Here is a 9,905-nt window from a genome sequence, read left to right as displayed (position 1 = left end):
AACTTGCTGCGTAAAAAAAATTCTTCTCATCTCCCTTCTGTTTCTTTTGCCCTATCCAAACACCTCATCATTTTAAATGCCTCTATTAAATCTCCCCTTACCCTCCTCACTCTAAGGAGAACAATTGCAGCTTCTCTAGTGTTTCCACATAACTGAACTCAGTTTAAATTACATACTTAAGTCTTAGAGTGGGAGTTCAAAGTCCATCATCTTGGCAAAAATGCTACTTTGAAGTCAAGTTGGCACTTATTATAGTCTTCTGCAACCTCTATAAAATTACCTCTCAGGCAATGTGTCCACTAAGCTGTGGGGATGCGCATCTGTGCAGCAATCAGAAATGTATCATGCAGGGAAAAAAGAGGCGTGCGCAAGCAACGGATCCCTTTAAGATAGACACATATGCGGCAACAAGCCGACTGCATACAGCAAACAGAAGTTAAAGGGAACATTACTCACAGGTACCCCCAGCTGGTGGTTGGAAGGGGCGCCTGTGTGTGATCTTGGTTAATGTATGCAGATGGGGGCTGCTTACACCCACCATCTATGCTCAAGCAAAAATGTCTACTTTGTCTAGTGTCATGCTAGGCCACCTGCCAAGAATGAGACATATTGTCATGAACATTGATTTTAAACTATTATTGGAGTGAAGGGAAGACTTGTTAAACAGATCAGCCGTGGCTGGAAAAGACATTTGCATATTAACAGACAGTGTTTGGAAGGACAAAGCAGCCATTCCCTGACACATTCAACCCACAATGGACTTTTGATCACCAGGTGTTGAAGGTGGGGGAGCTCACATTCCAGGCTGACTGCTAAGATGGCCGAATACACAAACAGACATGGTCAAACCAGCTAGTCACATGACTAACCTGCTGGGCAACCTAAGTTTTTTGAATTTGTAGTAACAGTTTGGGAAAATAGCAGAATGCTCCTGAACTGAGAAGATCTCTCCCCTGTCTGCTCCCATCTTTTTCTCACAAGCCTCTGAATCCACTGAAGACACATAAACCCCAAGAGAGAAAAGTCTCCTACAGTGAACAAGGTTTAAGAAGAATACTGGCCCCAACAAAAAGCAAGATCTACCTACAATATAGGACTCTACAGTGAGCTCGAAGAACTGTAACACAAAAACCTCCTCAGATATTGCCTCAAATTTCTCCACTTTATTTCTTCTGTTTTTGTTCTGTCTCTATCTGCATGTGTGTATCACGTGTGCATGCTAGCTTGGGCACGTCATGTATCCGTAGGCGTTAACTGAATTAGAGTTTAGGTTTAAGTTTAATAAATTTCAACTTTTCTTCTCTAACCTAAGAAAGCCTGTTTGTGCTCATTTCTTTGCCTTGTAATTGGAAAGCGGTGAACAAGGATTCACCAAGGGGGAGCTAAAAAACATGGTGTTTTAAAAATTAAACCCTGTTATGGTGAGACCAGGTGAAGGCTGAGAGGGAAGCCTAGACACCTTTCTCACCTGGTTGTAACATTAGGTACTGGAAACCAGCTCAAGCATGTCAAACTGTACCTGGGCATCTTTTATGGAGAGGGTGAGAATAAAGAAGGAAAAATAATAGCAGTGTTGGAGAGACTTTGCAGAGTTGAAACTGCAGCGACAACATTCCATGCCTTGGAAAGGTCATCCAATGTGAGCAAGTATGCTGGAGATATTTAACTAGAAAGTGGTGTGCTTGGAAACCTCTCACACAGAGCTACGTGGTTCTGGCTGGAGTGGTCGCTTCAGGGTTAGGTCACACCTTATTATAATGCAAAGTACAAACCTTCTAGGCAAATCTAATCTGCATAAATTAACTTCCATTCATTTAACCATGTCATCACCCACAACCTCTTTCTAATGTTCAGACGCAGTCTTATAGAAAGGTACATTGTTTGAAAAAAATTCTAATTTACATTATAAGGAAGTTATAGGAAAGCCTGCATTTATATAACACCTTTCACAACCTCATGATGTCCCAATGTGCTTTACAGCCAATGAAGTACTAGTAGTCACAGTTGTCATGCAAGAATATATATCGTAATGTTATATATAAAAATGAAATCTAACGTAGTTCAATCTTACCCCTTCTCCCAAATGTTAGATTGTTTTAAATTGGCAGACTAGCAGTAATGTGGGTTAGAAACATGCCTTCTCTGCTCTGCCACCTGGGGTTCGCATTCTGACCCGACTGAAGGCTGAAGCTTTTCTCTGTCTGCTTGATGTTAGGGTCCTTTGTCAACCAGTCTCAATCTAGTTCCCAGTGGACAAAAGCTGCCCACAATTTACTGTTAATTGGCACTCTCACTCAGTGAGACTGCAGGATGGCTGGTGAGAGAAAAGGTAAACAGTGTCAAACTGGTGCAGTAGGGAGCCACTCATCTGAGGTTGGGGCTGGGTTGCATTGTTGGGGCAGTACAGGACAGCTTTACTCTGTGCCTACCCGAGCTATTCCTGATCTGGGGGCTGCTGGATGACTGGCGACGGAAGTGGGGAAAATGTCCCGCCCCTTACCTTGATAACCACAAAATGTACTGAAAAGCAATTATTCCTCATCCATAATCATTTGAGAACTAGTTAAATTCCTGTGTGGAAAATTAATGTTCCTGTTCTTTCATTCAGGTACTTCTGTGAGTCAGCACTTATATTCTTTGATCCTAGTTCTAGAATAAGTTTAATGTTAGGTGTGAGAAAATAGGTAGCTTCAAAGGATATCTGATATTCTGAAAGTGAAAGAACTTGGATTTATATGGCATATTATCCTTATGATGTCCTAAAAGACCATCCATGGCCTGAATTTTACCGGCACCCGGTAGGCAAGAACAGTGGAGTGGGGGTGGGGCTCGGTAAAATAGCAGGGAGCCACGTCAGCACGGTAGCACTCTCACCTTTGAGTCAGAAAAGTTGTGGGTTTAAATCCCACTCCAGAGACTTGAGCCACATAAGCCAGGCTGACACTCCAGTGCAGTACGGAGGGGTGCTGCACTGTCGGAGGTGCCGTCTTTTTGAGATATTAAACCAAGGCCCCGTCTGCCATCTCAGGTGGATGTAAAAGATCCCTTGAAGAAGAGCAGGGAGTTCTCTCTGGTGTCCTGGCCAATATTTATCCCTCAACCAACATCACTAACAATAGATGATCCAATCATTTATCTCATTGCTGCTCGTGGGAGCTTGCTGTGCGCAAATTTGCCATGGCATTTTCTACATTGCAACAGTGACAACACTTCAAAATGACTAAATTGGCTCACAGAATTACCTGAATGCTTTGGGATGTCGTGAGGTTATGGAAGGCGCTATATAAATGCAAGTCCATTCTTGTTAAAGTTGGCTCCGGCTACAACCTGTTATGGCAGTTTATTCTCCAGTCCCGAAGGCTGCATCTGGCTCACTGGTACCACTATGTGGTCTTTGTAGGAATAGCAACATTTTTATTTTAAAAATCTGAAATAACTCCCTGAAAGAATTCACATTAAAATAACAGCTTCTCACATCCCATGGTGCCATTGCAATCAATGGATTACCTTTGAAGTGCAGTCACTGCTGTTATATAGGCAAGCACAGCAGCCAGTCTGCACACAGCAAGATCACACAAACAACAAATGAGTGAATGATCAGACAATCTGCGTTTAGTGGTGTGGTTGAGGAAGGAATGTTGGCTAGCACACTGGGAGACTCCCTGCTCCTTTCTAAATAGTGGCATCAGACCGGTACATTCACCTTGTTGGCCTGTGATTCTCCACCCAGTAAACTTAAACCTGTCCCAAATGCAGCCACTCATCCCCCCCACCCTCGGTTCCGCTCGCCCTGGGTCCTTACAACCCCCAACACACTTACTTGACAACCTCATCTTTAAGTCCTTCTAAAGCTCTGCTCCATCCTTTCTCTGCATCTCTTCCAGCCTTACATCCTCTCTCGCCAGCACTTACTCACCCTCCAAAGTACTCTCCCTCCAGGGCTCAGTATTTCCATCTATGAAATGGCCTGAGGTGTTTAGTCTGTTAAAGGTGCTTTCTAACTGCTGGCGATAGCAGTGTTAACAGTGCTGATTGTCCATATTCCAATCTGGTGCAAAGCCACATTCTGAAAGCATCCAGGCAGACGATCATTTTAATTCTGACAGTATCGTTCAGACACTGGGACTTTGGCTGGAATTTTAGGTTAGGCGGGAGGCACCGCCCATCGGCCAAAAAGTCGGGGGCGAGCCCGCCTCTGCTGGTCCAGGGTAGCCACATTGGGATTTTACACTCCCCAGGCCCTTAATTGGTCTTGGGCTGGACTTCCATCTCCTTGAGGCAGGAAGTCCTGCCTAATGGAGCTGCTGGCCAATCAGTGGGCTGGCAGCTCTCAGTCCCAGCAGCGCCACCAGGAGCAATGGCCAGTGCTGAAACTGCAACCCAGCCACAGCAGCAAGAGGGACGACAGCCCCAGAGTTATATTTTTGGGGCCTCGTCGAGGACAATCGGCCAGGCCCTGGAGAGGCAAGGGGAGGTCGGTTGGTGGGGGGGAACGTTCTTCCAGTGGGGGCAGTTGGGGCTTTGTGGGCAGCCCTCTGTGGGGCACAGGGTGCCTGATCAGGAGGCAATCCCCCCCCCCACCACCCCCAGCCCGCTAGAAGGCTGCCAGATTTTTTGCGGTCTTTTGGAGGCCTGAGCATCCCACCGTCGTGCCATGGGTAAAATACCAGAGGCGGCAGGAGGAGGCCCTTAAGTGGCAATTAATTGGCCACTTAAGGGCCTTGATTGGCCTGGGGTGGACAGACAGGCTGTTTCTCGCCGCCGCCACCCCTCATAAAATTGCAGCAGGAAGCCATCAGGAATGACACCCCACCTCCCACTCAATTTTACGGCCAACCCCCCCACCACCACCACTAGCCCGCTCCTGTGGGGGGCCCAAAAGATTTCAACCCCTGTGCTTGCACAGCCTTTGCCAAAGCCCCCAACTGATGCGCAGCTGGCAGTGTAACTCTGGTTTGCTGTGCATTCATGAGGAAGAGAGCTATGTGGATAGCACGATTATAGATGTGGTCACCCCACAGCTTAAGAGTATGCAGGGAGAGAGGGATTGGGTGACCACCAGACAGTCAAGAAGGAACAGGCAGGTAGTGCAGGAGACTTCTTAGTGAATCTCACTCTCCAACAGGTGTTCAGTTCTGAAGACAGAGGAAAATGATGGTTCACCAGGGGAGTTCAGCCAGAGCCAAGGCCATGGCCATGGCGCCACAGCTGGCTCAGCTACACAGTGGGGTATAGGGAAGACTGGAAGAGCCATAGAGATAGTTGATTCAATATTCACAGGAACAGACAGGCGTTTCTGTGGCCGCGGACATGAATCCAGGATGGTGTGTTGCCTCCCTGGTGTCGGGGTCAAGGATGTCACTGAGTGACTACAGAGCATCCTGAAGGGGGAGGGTAAACAGCCAGCAGTGGTGTCCACATCGGAACCAACGACATTGGTAGAAAGAGGGATGTGGTCCTGTAGTCAGAATTTAGGGAGCTAGGTAAGAAAGTAGTCATCTCCAGATTAGTCCCAGTGCCAGGCGCGTGTGAGTATAGAAATAGAAGGATAAGGCAGATGAATGCATGGCTGGAAAGATGGTGCAGGAGGGAGGGCTTTAGATTCCTGGGATATTGGGACTGGCTCTGCGGTGATGGGACCTGTACAGGCTGGACGGGTTGCACCTGAACAGAGCCGGGACTGAGTTCCTAGTGGAACATTTTACTAATGCTGTTGGAGAGGGTTTAAACTAGTTTGGCAGGGGGATGGGGTCCTAAGGGTAGATTCAATAGGGACAAAATCAAAAATGAAAATGGAAGGCAGAAAATTAATGGAGTGAATTTTTTGAAGAAGTAACAAGGAAGATAGATGAGGGAAGTGCAGTTGATGTGGTCTACATGGATTTTAGCAAGGCTTTTGACAAGGTCCCACATGGCAGACTGGTTAAAAAAATAAAATCCCATGGGATCCAGGGAAATGCAGCAAGGTGGATACAAAATTGGCTCAGTGGCAGGAAACAAAGGGTAATTGTTGGCAGGTGTTTTTGCGACTGGAGGGCTGTTTCCAGTGGCGTTCCACAGGGTTCAGTACTGGGTCCCCTGCTTTTTGTGGTATATATTAACAATTTTGATGTAAATGTAGGGGGCATGATCAAGAAGTTTGCAGATGACACACAGACTGGCCGTGTGGTTGATAGCGAGGAGGATAGCTGTAGGCTGCAGATAGATTTTGATGGTCTGGTCAGATGGACACTAAAGTGGCAAATGGAATTCAACCTGGAGAAGTGTGAGATGATGCATTTGGGGAGGTCAAACATGGCAAAAGAATACAACAATAATGGGAAAATACTGAGAAGTGTAGAGGAAGTGAGGGACCTTGGAGTGAATGTCCACAGATCCCTGAAGGTAGCAGGACAGGTCGATAAGGTGGTTAAGAAGACATGGAATCCTTTCCTTTATTAGCCGAGCTATAGAATATAAGAGCAGGGAGGTTATGCTGGAACTGTATAACTCATTGGTTAGGCCACAACTTGAGTACTGTGTGCAGTTCTGGTCACCTCATTACAGAAAGGATGTAATTGCACTAGAGAGGGTTCAGAGGAGATTTACGAGGTTGTTGACAGGACTGGAAAAATGCAGCTATGAGGAAAGATTGGATAGGCTGCGGTTGTTCTCCTTGGAACAGAGAAGGCTGAGGGGAGATCTGATTGAAATGTATAAAATGTTGAGGGGCCTGGATAGAGTGGAGGTGAAGGGTCGATTCACCTTAGCAGAGAGGTCAGTGATGAGGGGGCATAGATTTAAAGTGATTGGTAGAAAAATTAGAGGGGAGATGAGGAAAAACCTTTTCACCCAGAGGGTGGTGGGAGTCTGGAACTCTCTGCCTGAAAGGGTAGTTGAGGCAGAAACCCTCAACTCATTCAAAAGGAGTCTGGATATGCACCTCAAGTGCCGTAAACAGCAGGGCTACGGACCAAATGTTGGAAGGTGGGACTAGAATAGGTGGATCGTTTCTCGGCCAGCACAGTCACAATGGACTAAGTGGCCTCTTTCTGTGCCTTAAACGTTCTATGATTCTATGGTTGTGCATTGCATTCCTCAGATATAGGTCTAAGACTGGTGGCTCCAAGACTGCTACAACCTGATGCAATACCTATTGGCCGACATAGAGTTATATACCACAATCGTGTTCGTTACCTTGTCGCACACCATTCACTTTTGGTGTGAGGTACAGTTGCCACAATGATGTAGCAAACCCAGCAGCCGATTTGCACACAGGAAACAGAGAGTCGGGATAAATGGGTCTTTTTCAGGTTGGCAAACTGTAACTAGTGGAGTGTCACAGGGATCAGTGCTGGGGCCTCAACTATTTACAATCTACATGAATGACTTGCATGAAGGACCGAGTGCATTGTAGCCAGATTTGCTGATGATACAAAGATAGGTATGAAACAAATTGTAAGGAGGATGCTAAAAGTCTGCAAAGAGATATAGATAGGTTAAGTGAGTGGGCAAAAATTTGGCAGATGGAGTATAATGTGGGAAAATGTGAGGTTGTTCACTTTGGCAGGAAGAACAGTAAAGCAGAATATTTATTGCAGAATGCCCGAGCCATTTTCCGCTTTATCTGGAGATGCAAAATGGACCAGGTCCAGAGGGACACAATGCTCAAACCTCTGGATAAAGGTGGGAAAAATGTACCCAACGTCGCCCTCCTCCTGATGACCACCTTCATGTGTGGCTGCATCAAGCTGTGAGTACAGCCCCAGTACGCAAACACCAAGTGTCACTACTTGCTGAGGTTCTATCTGTCCCCGGTGTTGTGAAGGATGGGTTTGGTCACATTGCCACGGAACGCTCCATCCAGTTGGACCATGCCGTACCACCTATCCTTCATGGAAAATTTTCTGCAGGAAGAGCACCTATGACCATCAATCCATCAGGCAGTGGTCTGCACGGAGTGCCCTCAAGGCCCTACGGGATAAGGAGATGGTGGATCCAGTCGGATGGTTCCCCGAGCAGACTGCCAAAGTCATTTAGCAGAATGCCTCATCACCAGAAATTTCAAACAAGCACCAAGACGTAGCTTGGCTGGTGGTGAGAAGGGCCCTCCCCATCAGATCCTTCCTTCACACCCGAAGTCGCGCCCCCTCCACACGCTGCCCTCAAGGTGGCTGCGGTGGGGAAGAGACTGTTGCCCACCTCCTTCTGGAATGTGCCTTTGCAAAGCAGGTGTGGAAAGAGATACAGTGGTTTTTGTTGAGGTTCATCCCAAGCAGCTCTGTAACACAGGAGTCTGTGCTCTACGGGCTGTTCCCAGGGACACACATCGAGATAAACATCAACTGCTGCTAGAGGACCATCAATTTGGTGAAAGACGCTTTTTGGTCTGCCCAAAACTTACTGGTCTTCTAGCACAAAGAGTTGTCCACGACCGAGTGTTGCAGACTGGCACATTCCAAGGTCCAGCACTACGTGCTGAGGGATGTACTAAAGCTTGGGGCAGCCACTGCGAAGGCTCAATAGGGAAAGACCACCAACATAGTGAACTGAGGGGCTGGACCCATGGGAAACTCCTCGGGCTATATACACCAGATTTGGGTTTGCTGTAAAATGTACATGCCATGTAAAATGGAATGGAAGGGTTGTGAGGCAACTCATTCCTATATTGAAGAAAACTGATTTCCTTTGCACTTTCTGAAATGTCAACTTGGTGCTGCTTTGAACTGTTTGTAATGTATATTTTACAGAGTTTTATGAATAAAGTATATTTTTGGAAAAAAAATCTGGGTGTCCTTGCACATGAATCATAAAAAGTTAGCATGCAGGTACAGCAGGTAATTAGGAAGGCAAATGGAATGTTGGCCTTTATTGCAAGGGGGATGGAGTATAAAAGTAGGAAGTCTTGCTACAACTGTTTAGGACATTGGTGAGACTGCACCTAGAGTACTCTGTACAGTTTTGGTCTCCTTACTTAAGGAGGGACATACTTGCATTGGAAGCAGTTCAGGGAAGTTTCACTAGGCTGATCCCTGGGATAAAGGGGTTGCCTTATGAGGAAAGGTTGAGCAAGTTGGGCATATACTCATTGGAGTTTAGAATAATGAAACATATAAGATCCTGAGGGGATGTTTCCCCTCATGGGGGAATCTAGAACTAGGGGCACAGTTTAAAAATAAGAGATCTCCAATTTAAGATGGAGATGACGAGGAATTTCTTCTCTGAGAGGGTCATCAATCTTTGCAATTCTCTTCCCCAGAGAGCAGTGGAGGCTGGGTCATTAAATATATTCAAGGCCGAGTTAGACAGACTTTTGATCTACAACGGAGTCAAGATCATGGGGGGCAGGCAGGAAAGTGAAGGTAAAGCCGCAATCAGATCAGCCATGATCTTATTGAATAGTAGAGCAGGCTCGAGGGGCCGAATGGTCTACTCCTGCTCCTATTTCTTATGATCTCACTCTGTTAAGAGTGATATCAGTTTAAGATATTATTTTACTGGGGTTTTTCTGTTTTGTTTTCACCAATTTCAATAAAGGGACTGACCCAGTTTCCCTCCCAGTCCTGCTGCAGCATTTTTCCCCAACACAGAAACACTGATCGATCATAACACTGACAGACCTGCCATGTATTTCCAGCAACTCCAGATGTGGAACATAGGAATGGGAGTCGGCCATTCAGCTCCTCGAGACTTTTCTACCAACCAATTAGACCGTGTTTAATCTGTATCGTAACTCCATTTACCAGCCTTGGTTCCATATCCTTTAATATCCTTTGCTAACAAAGATCTTTTCAATCTCAGTTTGACATTTTCAGTTGACGCCCCCAGCTTCAATAGCTTTCTGGGTGAGAGAGCTCCAGATTTCCACTACCCTTTGAGTGAAGCAGTGCTTAATAACATTACGCTGAATGGCCGAGCTCCAATTT

The sequence above is a fragment of the Heterodontus francisci genome, chromosome 37 (assembly GCF_036365525.1).
Source record: "Heterodontus francisci isolate sHetFra1 chromosome 37, sHetFra1.hap1, whole genome shotgun sequence".
Classification (NCBI taxonomy): domain Eukaryota; kingdom Metazoa; phylum Chordata; class Chondrichthyes; order Heterodontiformes; family Heterodontidae; genus Heterodontus; species Heterodontus francisci.
This window is presented reverse-complemented; position numbering follows the sequence as displayed.